This window comes from Eubalaena glacialis, chromosome 17 (assembly GCF_028564815.1).
Source record: "Eubalaena glacialis isolate mEubGla1 chromosome 17, mEubGla1.1.hap2.+ XY, whole genome shotgun sequence".
NCBI lineage: Eukaryota > Metazoa > Chordata > Mammalia > Artiodactyla > Balaenidae > Eubalaena > Eubalaena glacialis.
The window spans coordinates 74,075,531-74,090,172 of record NC_083732.1 but is presented as its reverse complement, the minus strand read 5'-3'; the positions used below and the strand labels follow the sequence as shown (position 1 = coordinate 74,090,172).

The 14,642-nt window shown below is 42.5% G+C and overlaps 1 protein-coding gene across 4 annotated transcripts in view; it reads left to right on the top strand.

Moving 5' to 3' along the window:
• MTSS1 (MTSS I-BAR domain containing 1) overlaps nucleotides 1-14,642 on the top strand; it is a 165,724-nt gene that overhangs the window by 25,728 nt on the left and 125,354 nt on the right. The window lies entirely within an intron of this gene.

Genomic DNA, 14,642 nt, shown 5'->3' with positions numbered 1-14,642 from the left:
CGTTGCGGTGCATGGGCTTCTCATTGCGGTGGCTTCTCTTGTTGCGGAGCACGGGCTGTAGGTGCACGGGCTCAGTAGTTGTGGCTCGAGGGCTCTAGAGCACAGTCTCAGTAGTTGTGGCACACGGGCTTAGTTGCTCCGTGCCATGTGGGATCTTCCCGGACTAGGGGTCGAACCCATATCCCCTGCATTGGCAGGCGGATTCTTAATCACTGCGCCACCGGAGAAGTCCTGGCTTGATGTGTTTTTGTGATCACTTTTAATGATGTGCTGGTTGTAGAGTCCTGAGCTGTGTGTTTGGTTGCAATTTGTTTTTCCCTGTCATGTGTCATCTTAAGATTTTCCTCAATCCCTTGTGGAATGAGAAGCAGTGAGAATGATGGGTTAGACCATTTTTTCTAGGTTCCCATAAAACGAGGAAACCTATTATAAGTAGCGTCCTATTGTGTTGTGTCTGTTTATGTGTCTCCCACATTTGACTGCAAACCCCTCCAGGTATAGACTAGACGGTGACGTGTGCATGTCTGAACGCTCCGAAAACATAGTACCTGGAACACAGTAAGTGTTTAAAGTATGTTTATTAAATCAATGAACAAAGGGAAATCTTTTGAAAATTTGTAATGGTTTTTCAGTGACTGTGAATCGTAGAAAAGAATATTCATAACATATGAAAGGTGTAGAGAAGAAAGTAAATCTGTCTGTATCCAGCACCATCATTAGAAATATGACATTACCCATAACCTAGAGACCCCCCCCATTCAAAGGGGGTGCTTTCCTTTTCATTCTCAGAGAATCTCTCCTGCCTCTTTTTTTGCCTTCTTTCTGGGTCTGCTTGTGCACTGACGGCTATATGCCTGTTCTTGTCATTGTCTTGGTGACATGAGAAAATGTGGGTGTTGGAGGTCAGTGTTGGGGGGATTGCTCCCAGTCACACAAGAGTTAAGCTTATCTGAAGCCCATGATAGGTATGTACCTGCAGTGGGTTTCAGTATGTACCCATTTACCACAGATGCTTAATTAAATATTCAAATGAATTTTCATTTGAGGACTCTTCTCATTTAAGATGCTTGAAAACTGCTGATATTTCAGGCAGTGTCATGGGACCACAAAAATCAATATATTACTCTACATGTCCTGGAGGAGCTTGTAGTGGCAGAGGGGCAGGGGGGATGCTATGTGCAAATGAAGAATTTCAGTGTAGAAATAATATGTTTGGTATGGTAATAGTGGTAGAACAGAGTGCTGGGGGAGTATGGAAAAGTGAGCAATTAACTCAGCTCAGGGAGTCGAGGAAATTCTCCCAGGAGAGGTAGTATTTCTCCTTATTTCCAAGATGCCAACGGTGTTTCAGAAGGTTCCCTAGGAGAATGTGATGGAGACATCAGAGCATTGGTTTCTTCATCTGGTTTGTCAGCTTGACATGGGTCTTACCCAGTATCTTTTTCTAAGCCCCTTAAAAATTTTTTTACGTAACACATATGTGTGTGTTATGGAACCTTTAGAATATACAAGTATAAAGAGGAATACATGGTCATGCCAATTTCACTGCTGTTCGTGTTATTGGGTTGGTTTTATCATATTTTCTTCGACCGCAGCAGGATCTGGAATTGGACTCATCAGTCATATGGATGTCTTTCTAGAATAGCCATCAGAGTGTGTCTTTCTTAAAAGAGTTGCTCCATTATTTTAAAGAACTTACGTATCTGGTGTTGCATTTTTGAGGCTCTGTGGTTCGTAAGTTTATATTTTAATGTTTAATTACTGGATGGGCCCTAAAGGATGGAATAGAGATGTATCCCCTGATTGTCCATCATTTCCTGCAGTGGGAACCTGTGTTTTTGCAGACGCCATTCCTGAGAGTGGTTCTCGGTGGGAAATTGAAGGGCCTGCAAGTTCTCATGGTTGAAGGGAGGAAAAACAATTATTTGTGGGAAAAGAAACCAGAGTAGCCTCTCTGTGGTGCTGGTGGAGGTAGAGAAGGAGTTTGGAGGTGATGTCGTTGACAAAAGACAAATAATGTCACAGGGAACAAGATCCGTGCTTTGAGATTATATATATATATATATATTTTTTTTTTTTTAATTAATTAATTTAATTTATTTTATTTTTGGCTGTGTTGGGTCTTCGTTGCTGTGCTTGAGCTTTCTCTAGTTGCGGCAAGCGGGGGCTACTCTTCGCTGCGGTGCACGGGCTTCTCATTGCAATGGCTTCTCTTGTTGCGGAGCATGGGCTCTAGGCGCGCGGGCTTCAGTAGTTATGGCATGCGGGCTCAGTAGTCGTGGGTCGTGGGCTCTAGAGTGCAGGCTCGGTAGTTGTGGCGCATGGGCTTAGTTGCTCTGAGGCACGTGAGATCTTCCCAGACCAGGGCTCAAACCCGTGTTCCCTGCCTTGGCAGGCGGATTCTTAACCACTGCGCCACTAAGGAAGCCCCCTGCTTTGATATATTTTTAAACCATTTGATTTTAGGTCACTTTTAGCAATACCAGAATACTTTACATCTCGATGTCTAAAATCCATATGCACTGGGAGGAAATAACTTTATTGAATATGGGAGTGTGAGAACTCACATGACCTAAAAAATGTATGGTTGATACAAAAAAGATATAATTTATGGAGACGATAAGAGAGAAACTTGAATGCACATCTTATGTTCAATAAGCATCAAATTAGTTGTATTAAGTTAATTTTTACTTAACAATTGAAAAATATAGAACATGCTCTTTAGTTTAAAAAAGAGTCATGTAACGAAGTATATAAAGTAAAATCTACCCTCTCAGTACCCTTTGCAGAGATTGGGCTTAGTGTCTTTTATAGATTTTTTTGCATACTTAAACACATATGGGAGAAAAATTAGTCGTAGAACAATATGTAGGTTGATATATGGAATAAAATATATTCATAAGATCTTCTTCAAAAGGTAACCTATAAAAAACATTGTTCCCGTGCTTTTACTCCACAGTATATTATAATTATCTTTCTATGTCAGTACCTAGAGATCTACCTCATTGGTTCTAGTAGCCAAATGGAATTTCACTGTCTGGATGTAGCACGATTTAATCATTTTTCTTTTGAGGAATATTTAGATTATCTTCACTTATGTACTATTACAAGCTACGCTGCAGTTAATGTCCATGTATACATCCTTTTGGAGATCTGTGGGTAATCTCTTTTTAATGGTGTATGCACCTCCAAGGAAATGAAGAATCTGTAAAAAAAAAAAAAAAAAAAGCTTCAATCTGTTTTGGTCAGCAGCAAATATATTTGGGCTTGTGGTCATTATAGGCTGTAACTCTGATGCAGTTTGAAGTTTGATATCTACCCTCTGTGGAAAGTCCAGTCTCTTGCCTAGAGCCTTTAGATATCATATTTTTTGAGTCTTTCTTGCTGGAAAGATGAGAAGGGAATAGCAGTTATTCTTAAATGCGTCTCTTTTGGGCTGGTATCCAGAATCTCAAGCTAGCAGGTCTCTGGTTTCCAAAATATTAGCATTCCATAGTATTTCCCAAAGGGAATGGCTCTGAAAGGTCTTTGTCCTTTTTAGCAAATATTTTGCAGTAGCTATGAATATAATTTATTTAGGAAAATCTTCTAAAGCTAGGCATTATAAGAGCAAAATCAATCTAGTCATATAACTATTAAGTAGAACGTGGAAATACATTAGAACTCTTGTTTTATTCATTTTTTTTAACGAAAGAGTGTAAGTCGCTATAATAATGTACATGTTTAGGTGAATAATTAAACCATAATGAAATTTAAGAGTTAATCAACACCGTAATACATACAGTTCCATATTTTTTTGATGTTTGCACTCTGGAATGAATGTACAACTTGTGTTCAGTGTGAAAGTACACCTGTTTCTGTGTTATTGGCTGCAAAGAATGTGTCTAGGCATTTGTTGTACAAAGGATGCCTGACTTTTGTGAGGCAGGGTCTCCATTTTCTTCATGTCCATGATGGACCAGCACACGGGCTGTCATAGGAGTTGTCGAACTGACTGGTGTGCAGTTGTCTGGATTGCTTAAAAAAAGAAAAGGAAAAGAACAAAGGTGGGGGGAGGCTTCTCAACCCTCGGTGGCTGGTGTTGGGGAGTAGCATTCCTACACCTGTAAGCGTGTAGCCTGGTGACCCCCTTTCACTGGAAGGCAGGGGCACGTCTTAGTCAGCACTGGCCCTTCGTGGCCCTTGCATCATTTGCTTGTGTCAGCTAGGGCCTTTGAGAGCATAATGCTGTGTGACTTTCATTTTTGGCTGCCTCAGTGTGCCTCTGTAATTACTTTATAGCTTTGAAAAACCATCTCCGGGATGTTGAGATGATAATACACCAAACCCAGAGTGAGGAGTTTAAGATTCTAAGAAGGAAGGAAATGGATCCCCAGCCGACTAGATCATCTCTAATCACCTTTACTGAATACGTAACACGGGCTGGGCTCTGTCCTTCGTGCTTTACATGGATTGAGTCTTTTCATTCTCGAAACAGCGCTGTGAGGTCAGTGCTTATGACCTCCATTCTAGATGATGAAATCTGGACGAAGAGAGCTTATCTAAATCGACCAAGGTCACTTGGCTTGGAAGTGGGGAGACTCAAACCTGGCCCAGAGTCTAGATTTTAACCATTAAATTATGATTCCTCATTTAAGGTGCTCCTGGATTTAGTATAAACTTAAGTTTGCTTTTAAAGTTACTTGATCCTGAATGCATTAAAAAACACACACACACACACAAAACCAATCTATGTAGCACCTTGGAGTAATGAATAGATTGGGAGCCGGGATGCCTGGGTTTGTCTTCTGCTTGGCCAGCTATGTGACCCTGAATAATTTGTTTCACTTCTCCGGGCTTTGATTTCCCCACTTGTAAAAGGGGTTTTCCCAGGACCCAGTAGGGTCCTAGATGATCGCAGGTAACCTTTTTCAGCTCTAATATTCTACGATTTAAAATCTCCTTTTGGCCCTATTAAATCTTAAAATACGAATGAAGTTGGACAGTCTAAAATTTCTCTTTCTATATTATCTTTAGAGTTTCCAATTTTCGCTTTGGGGACAAAGGGAGTGGAAGGAAGCAGAGTTAAGCAGAGGATAAAGGAGAGGGAAGGTTAGGCGAGAAATACGGTTAGAAGAGACCCGCAGTGTGTGCGTGAGGAGGGCAGGCGGAAGCTGGAACTTTCACAACCGCCAGTGAGGTCCAGACGGTCAGAGGTGGACTTTAATCAGTGAGCCTGGGTTGCCGAGGTTCCCTGAACTGATGAAGGCAGTCTGCACAGTTTAACGCTGAATGGCACAGTCGTGGTTCTTAAAAATACATTGTGTTTTTAGTATAGAGTTTGTTAAATGCCACGCTCTCCTCATCTCGCTGCGTGGATCCTATCACTCAGGAGGCTTGTTTTAAAGTACAGATTTCAGAGCCCTGCCTTATACCTGTGGTTACTGATTAACTGGGGCGGGGGGTGGGTGGAGCGGGGTGGCGCTTAGGAATCTCAGATTTTTTTAAGGCTTCCCAGGAGAATAAGGCCTCTCGCCATCTTGCCGTCACCCACCTGTCCAATGACATCTCTACCCACGGCCGGCAGTTCCACCCACAAAAAAATGCTCTCTGCTCCCTGAATCCCTTAAAACCGTTGATCCCTTTCTTCTTGCACATGTGCATTCCAGACCTGGAGTGCCCTTCCCAGCCCACCCCCTCTCTGCCCCCTTTAGATGCTTGAGGATCTTCAGCTTGTCTTCCTAGAGCCAGTTTGAGAGTCACATCACCTGTGAACCTTTTGTCCCCACCGCTCCCACTCCTCTGTCCCCAGGGTAAATTGGGTCTCAGGCCTGAGGCCTCTGTAGCACCTTCTCCCGCTAGAGTGTTGACCTCCCTATGTGGTCACCATCTTCCCCACTAGACTCAACTGCCTCCAGGGCAGGGCCTGCATCCTGCTTCTCTCTGAGGAACCCAGGTTCCCAAATGCTGGTAAGTATCTGGCATTTAGCAGGGGGCAGACAGTGTTTGCAAGCAGCCCTTGGAGGATCCAGGTGAAGAAGGCTGTCATCTCTGGGGGCAGGAGGCTGGTGAGATGGGGTCTTTGGCCAGATTCCACTTGGGAGTTCAGAATTTGAATCTTGGGACCCTTCTCTGAGGTTGAGTCTCAGGACTGAGTGAGTTTGCATTTCATTGTAGCCAAAGAGGGCCCAGCAAATCCATGATGGGGGTCCCAGAAAAGGGAAAGGTAGGTGAAAGGCAGCTACCTGCTCTTGGCTGGGGTGGGGGAAAAGGGGGAATCTTCCCTTTTAGGGGAGGAGGCAACAGGAAGCTTATTTTCAAGAGGCAGCCAGACTGGTTTTGTTTGCCCCCAACTTTTACTTTAACCAGGTTGTTTAATTGAAACTTCACTGGCCCTTAACTTCTGGGTTGACTTCGGTGTTTGAGACCTGAACTTTCTTTCATGTAATTTCTACCTAGGAAGCTACTCAGCCACAAACTGAAAAAAATAAATAAAATAAAATAAGAAAGGTCATAAGAAAAACTTTTTTGCAGGCCTGGAACTGCATATTCTTTGAAGATGACCTTAAAGAAACATGGACACTTTTCATTCACTTAATTAAAAATAAAAAGCCATAAAACTGCAATCCGCTAATCTATAGATGTGGCGATAGATCACTAAACTGGTTTTGTACTCGGATGGCCCAGTTCAGGTTCCTTAGTTATTTTATTTTATTTTTTTTTTATAAATTTATTTATTTGTTTTTTTTATTTTTGGCTGAGTTGGGTCTTCGTTGCTGTGCGCGGGCTTTCTCTACTTGTGGCGAGCAGGTGCTACTCTTCGTTGTGGTGAGCGGGCTTCTCATTGCGGTGGCTTCTCTTGTTGCAGAGCACAGGCTCTAGGTGTACGAGCTTCAGTAGTTGTGGCTCGCGGGCTCTAGAGCGCAGGCTCAGTAGCTGTGGTGCTCGGGCTTAGTTGCTCCCTGGACCAGGGCTCGAACCCGTGTCCCCTGCATTGGCAGGCCGGTTCTTAACCACTGTGCCACCAGGGAAGCCCGGTAGTTACATCTCGAAAATTCTCATTGCTGTATTGTAGGTGGGTGTGGGGAGTAAGTAAGAGCAAAGCTATGAAAAATAAGAATATTTGTAGTTGATTGAAGTGGGAAATTGGATGAGCCAAGACAAAGCTACCTTTTCTCCCATATTTCTTGTTTGTTTCCTTTTAATTGCGTTGCTTTTTGCCAGGGCTTAACACATCCTGCATGTGCCCTGGTGAGTGACCCCGATGTGGTGCTGGCCTCGTGGAGCTTTTAGGCTGGGCCAGGGCTGTTCTCTGTGATAGAATTTTCTGTGATGATGGAAATGTTATGCGTTTTTGCTGTCCAGTATGGTAGCCACCAGCCACCTGAGATTATCAAGCACTTAAAAGGTGGCTAGTGTAACTGAAGAACTGAATTTATAATTTTTAAATTTTAATTAGTTTTAATTAATTTTAATTTAAATAGCCACATATACCTAGTAGCTACCACATGACACAGCATGGATATAAGGAGTATAACAATTCCTACAAAGAAAGGCTAACAGTAAATGTACATATTTTCTGAGTCATCTGATTTATTCTGTTTTATATCAGAAAGCTTTACTGGGAGCTTACTGTATACCTAGTAAAGAATGCAAAGAGGTGTTGTTTCTGAGGCACTGGGTCAGTGGGTGGTAGAAAGGTTTAGACAGGCATGTGGTGGTGGAGTGTTATGTGGAGAGGTACATGTAAACAATAATAATTCCCAACAATAAATGCTTCCACCTTCTTTTTATAGCATGTCCGTTTCATCCGTTTCATGCATTCTTAGTGGATAAGATATCATTCCAAAGGGGGTGGAAACTGGTTCTTGAGGAGAGAAGGAGGTCTTACCCTTCTTATATATCAGGTACAGATATGCATACAGTAATACGCAGACATACATAGGTCTGTGGAATTAACATTTTATGAGGAGAGGGGTGATTAGGAAAAATGTGTCCAAAAAAGACTCTTTATGGGAGCAGAAAAAGGAACAAGCTTGAGAAAACTGTTTTGTGATGAAGCCTAGCTTTTAAGAAACGTCAGCCTTTTGCTTGTTGCCCCCTTCAAGGTGCATTTAAGGAATTTTCATGAACCTGAGGAGGGTGATTGCTGTTGGCATATCTCCTTTACTTGAAATATCTTGGCAAAATGAATCCGTATTACCAGATTCTGTAGTCAGAAAGTTACCTAGTGTTGAACAATAAGTGGATTCAGAGGCATCCGAGACTGGGTTGCCTTCTCACGGTTGTGTATTCCCCATTTGTAAATATTCTGAACCGTGATGAATGCAAAGAACAACTTTAACGCTGGGTTGTGTCAAACTGCCCTTTATTAATTGGGCTTTGTAGCTGTAATCCTTTTAATGAGGATATGTGTGTGTGTATGTCTGTCTATACACACACATATCTATACAACCAGTATCTGTAACAACAGATATAACAACCTTGGTGTATAACATATATATACACGTGCGTGTGTATATATATATATAAACATATACATATACATACATATATATATTAGCTGAAAGAACTGAAGCATTGGACTGGTCTTAGCAGATTCTTGCTTAGAATGACAGAGAGACAAATTCTCTGTTCCAGGGTGACTGGTTTCTATGTAGAGCTCATCTTTGATATGCTTACAACTTTGCTGAGGGCTATGGTGGGACCAAAACCTGGAATAGCTTTACTGTAGCCTTATTCACTTCCTTCAGCCCCTCAAGCCACTCCGAATGTGTGTATATATATGTGTATGTAATCTATGTTTATATTGAATACCTATGAGTTTCAATCTTATATGAAGTACAAAAAAACTTTTGTAAATTATTGCTATTTCTAATAATGTGTAACCTAGCTAAAAACTGTACGCCTATTAAATACAGCTTCAAGATATAAAGTTTCCATCTCTTCTGAGATTTTGGAGCTATCATTGACCTAGTAAGGGATGACATAAAAAGATATAATGCCTTTTAAAATGAGCTCATAAATGTGCATTCTGCTTTGGGTTTCATTATTTTGATGTTTTTCTACTCTGATAGACCTTGAGTCATTTTAACTCATCAGCACAATACATTTAATCCTACATATTCTGCTTAGGATAAAACAACTTTTTAAAAATGGCCCTGTGAATGTGAGGTTTGTCTTATTACCATTTTCCATTTTTTAAAAACGTGATGATTTTTTGGTTTGCTTTATATGAAACTCAGACTTGGTGTTGAGTCTAGCACAGTAGGGAGACATGTGGATTTTAAACTTTTTTTTTTTTTTTTACAAAGCACACTATAGGTAAGGACTAGGAATAACAAAGGAATCCATATATTTATTGAGTATTTTTACTTAATAAATTTCTAAAAGAAAATCTTATTTTCTGTTTTTTTCCCCTCCTTTTTTGTGTTAAAGGAGTTAGGAGATGGGGACTTTGTATATTCAATTAATTTGATGGGCAAATTTGTATATTCCAGGAGATTTGGAATCATAAGCCAAGCATCACTGGTGCTGAAATGAAAATCCCTCGTTTCCAATCCCATCTTGATATGAAAAGTGATCCCTGACAATAGCATCGTTTCCCGCTCTACAAATGGCTTATTATTGATCTTTGATTGGGTAGCAACAGTTGCCAGAGATGGGCTGTTTCCTTGTGGTTCCTTGTGTCCTGCCTAGATGGTATTTGGCTTTTCACTGCACCTTCCCCAAATGACCCTTGAACAGTTATTGTGCGTTAGCCTGAAGGGCACTAACCTGAGTCCCACTTTTACATACGTATATTCTGGGTGTCCAGAGCAGGATGTCACTAGAATCCTAATATCCTCTACCAGGGAGAGTTAGGGATGTAAAAATCCCACATCCAAGCCCTTGTGTCCAGTTAAGGCTCGTCCTCCCACTAACCAAGAGGAGCATTTGCTCCCGTTGAAGTCAGTAGTGTTTCTCTGGTTTGACTTAATTCAGGCAACGCCAGGGAAAATATGATGCGTGCTGTTCTGTTTAACCTCGGCAGCCTTAATAAACGCTGGTGAATTACATGGTGGTGGTGGTAGCAGTGGCAGTGGGGAGGAAGGTCCAAGCGTGGAGGGGATGTGTGTTTTTATGGGTGACTGGGTTGGTCTGCGTGCAGCATGGTTATTTGTGTCATTGGGCAGTTTACATAATGAAGTGGTTTACTCAGCAGCTCCATCCTTCCAGCTGCCTGCGGGGCTGTCTGCACAAGCAGGGGGGACTCTTCCACCATCATCTCCCTCCCGCCCTCCTCCCCACCCTAGCTCTTTCCCTTTGCTTTTCGTTTTGGCTTAAAATAACTAATACCCCTCCACCCCATCCCGCTGCCACACACACAGACATACCAGAGTCACGTTTGGTAAAATATAAATTAGCATTAATGAAAAAGTGCAATTATTTGAATTCATACAGACGAGGCAATTTTTTTTTTTTTTAAAACAATGCTTGCTTATGGAAGATCATTTGCCATAGAGTTGTGAACTTGGTTTGTTCTGCCTGCCTCAGATAAAAATAACCATTTGGAGTGTAAACGTGAACTTGAAGACACTAGAAGTTGTCAAACTAGTATTTTTCTGGGCTGAGTCTATTCTGCCTGATTGCATAGCTGCCTCCCCTCTGCTCTGATAATAAAGCCCCAGCCTGAAAACATGCACGAAATGTGAAAACTACTTTGAACTAAAAATTTCACCTTAGCTGTTCACTTGTGCTCTGCTGGAAGAAACATGTGGTATTGGGAAATCACTCAGAGAAGAGAGAAAGTGAGAGAGAAAGAATATTACAAAGGTCTTCCCTCACCAAGAATCTGGCAGTGAATTCTCCTGATACAATTTAAAGAAATTTGATTTTTATACACTGCTTTTGGAAACATATCTGTGGCCTGACATGAGAATTACCTGGATGTTTGATGCCTTGTTCTGTCTTGTTTAACATAACGCTCTGGTTTTTCATTTTTAGAAGGTAGAGAGTCTCTCTTCTAGACCATCTAGTATGTAGTGCAACCTTTTCATTTTTACAGGTCACACTCAGCGAGCTGAAGTCACTTGCCTGAGGCCGCTCAGCTTGCAGGGGGGACAGTGGGATTCTCACTCTAGGTCAGGGCTTTCTGTCCTGTGGTTTCCCCTGAAAGCCACCTGGCCAACCGCTTGTTGACTTCAGCTCTTGAGACCATTCAAGTAGGAAAGAACATGAGCTATGGAAAAAAGCTCCGTCCTGGGCTCTCAGTTGATTATCGTTAGTCAAGATTTTTGTTGGCTTGTTTGTTTATACGGAATCCTTGGTTGTCTGGTTTCCCAAAATATTTTCCACTTCCATTGCAGTCCTTTCGTTTTCTATGGAAGATGTTTTTGTTTTCTTTTAGCCCTCTGTGTGTGTGTGTGAGTGTGTGACAGCCTGTTTTGCTTATATTTTAATCATCTGTTATGTTTGACATAAGCATATTTATCTGTAAGAATAACTAGGCTTCTTTCATCTACGTTGTCTTAGTTTTGTGAATATATTGATCTACACGCGCGGCACACACATACACATACACACACACATACACACACACATGGTATGTTTTTTGATTCCCAAATGCTTAAAATTGCCATGGGACATCTTATGTCTAGTAGAAAGATACTGCTATGGAAATCTGCAGCATTTCCTGCTGTGAGTGCCAGGGCCCAGGGACCCCGGTTACCATGGAAACCAACATGGAGCCGCTGGGTGGTGCCTTCCTTTAGAGCTGCATTTGAGTGCATTTTGCAGTCCGCTACAATGCTGCATCTTCCCCCCACCCCCTTTCAAATTAGGAGGGGGAAAATGCTGAGTGATTACAAATAAAAAGAAACTACTGTTTCAGCCAAGGCAGAAAGAGATCTTTAAAATGTACTGTTGTAATGTGACTGTCCATAGTGGGGCAATACAGTTCTCTGAAGATGGCCAAAGGTACCTGATAAAATACAAAGGAATTGTGGAGGAGATAGTGAAAATGGAACCTTCATCCTGTGCTACTGACCTACAGGCTTCTCTTTGGGAATGACGGGCGTGCAAGACTGACACGGGCTTTATTCCCACTGACTCTGGTTGAGCCCATTCAGTTTGTCGCAAGGGCTTGACGGCAGACAAAAGACCTTCAGCACTCTGCACGTGCCTGCCACCCTCCATTTCCTGACCCCTCTCTCTCAGAACCCACCCGGAGAACCAGATCTGAGAGCCTGGAGAGCTGCCCCGAATTTTAGCCCTCGATTTGCCATTTAAGCACGTGAGTGCCATCTGTGCTTGTTGAAAGGCAGTGCTGATTATGAGAGCGGTACTTCATTCGGATGATACCATTTAAAGCCAAGCGCAAGATGTGTTGCTTGTGCTGGACCCAGAGGAAAAAATGAACCGTGTAAACACACCCCTGACCTGCCAGTGGTGGTGGTCCCGTTGGTCACTGGCCACAGGTGGGCTTCCAGCATGTTTGTGAGGGAGATGCAGTGATCCCCAACGCCAGGCTCCCACTGCCCATCAACAGACTCCTGTTTCATGAGACTGAAGGATAATAAAATTGCATCCAACCACGTTAGATGGATGCCTTTGTGCTCTGGTGTTTGCTTTTCCAAATGTGTGTGTATAAAGCAAATGCCAGGAGTGTGTGCTATTCGGAAACAGTGAAGTACCTTGGAGCCTTTGCCTGTCGCAGGCAGCTGGGACCTTAGTCCAGCCTTGGCCTTGAGGATCTATGGAGGGCCCTCTACCTGTTGAGGCTCTCAGCTAGCCCTTCAGCTGCTTGATCTCATTGAGGAAGGTAGAAGGAGCCCCGTTTTGCAAACAAGGGAAACCGGCCGGTGACTTGAAGGGCCTTGGTTAAAATGCCGCACAGCTCTGAAGCAGCAGAGCCTGGAGTGTGTGTATCCGCTCTTCAGGACCCATCAATCCACCACCTTTCCACCTCTGAGTTCAGTTGGATATATGGAATCACCTGGGAATTTAGAATCTCAGTCCGTCACTCTAGACATTTCGGGCTGCATAATTCTTTGTTGTGAGGGCTCTCCTGTGCATTACAGGCTGTTTAGCAGCATCTCTGGTCTCTGCTCCCCGGCTGTGAAAATCAAAAATATTTGTAGCCATTGCTCAATGTCCCCTGGTGGGGCAAAATGACTCTGGTCGAGAACCACTGAGCTAGACCTCTTAGGTGTTTTTATTTGGCAGTTTGATGGACCCGCGGCTCTGCCTTTTCTTGAGGCAGTTGTGGGCAGCTTGGTTCATTTAAGCTAGGCTTTAAATTATTCATAACTATTTTAGGATTTTAGAAATTTGACGGTCCATGCATTGTTTCATCTGGGAAATGACCACCATGCTGAGTTGTGTGTAAAACTTTGTGAAGAGTCCACATCTTACCAAAAAGGAATGCTTCCTTTTTACTCGAAAGGCCATTTCCCACAGTGAAAATATGCAGGGTTTTTTTTTTTTTTTCCCAAAAGATTAACTCAAATAAGAACAGTGAAGGAGTTGAACACAGTGTTGGAGTTTTCATTCTAGCTGAGCTGCCCTCCTTCTCGGAGAGGCTGTGCCTGGGTCAGGAGGCTGGCTGCAGGCCATGCAGGCCGTGTGGCCTTGGTGGGTCAGTCTGAGCGGACACCCTTTGGTTTTGTCATCTATGAGAGGACAGTCGGGTCTGCTGTACCTGCTTGTCAGGGTGACCATGGAGCTCCAATGAGGTCGAGGCCGTGAGAACCCCAAACAGCTGTGACACAAGATTACCTGTCCCTTCTGGGGCCTCTGCTCACATCAGACGCGGTGGGTTCCCGGTCACTTCTAGATTCCGGCGCTCACTCCTGATTCCACTTCTGATTTGTTTGCCTGTCTCCTCCCAGCTTTTGCCCCTACTCTAGATCCATTGAGGTCACTGTTTTTCCTCCCAAAAGACTTTTTTTTTTTTTTTGACATTTACAAATTCCCCTATTACTATTTTGTTTATTACTCTTACATTTTAGTATGTTTTTTCTAATTATTACGAATATTTACATATATTACATATTATTTTATTATACTGCTTATTAGATTTGGGGTATTATAATGGGAAAATGAATGAATTTTGATTTTTGATTTTTTGAATTTTTGATTTTTCTTTTAATAATGTTTCATTTTTTTTCCTGCTTTACTGAAGTATGACTGGCAAATGAAAATGTGTATATTTAGGTTGCACAGTGAGATTTTTAGAGTTGTACAGCGTGATAACTTAATATATGTATTATATGTTATGAAATGATGTCCACAGTCAAGTTAATTAATAGATCCATCACCTGACATAGTTACCAGTTTATGAAATGAACGTTGAGTGTTTTAGTTATCTCCCCCCTGCTCGTGGATAGGGAATCTCACCTTCCCCTGCGTGGGATGTTCTTCTCCCTTACCTCCCCCCGCATACTCTAGCTGATCCCTTAAGGTTTCTCTCAGGCAGTCTGTCCTCTGGGAACCCTTTTCTCAGTCCTCAAAGGGGTTAGGAGCTGCCCCGTTTTGCTCCAAGCCCAGAATCTGGGCATCTCCTGCTCTGTCCCTGTTCCCTTACCAACCCGTGACTTCCTTAAGGCCAGGACTCATTCATTTATTAACAAATAGTGAGCGCCGTGGTGTGCCAGGCACTGTTGTTCTGTTTTAATGTGAAA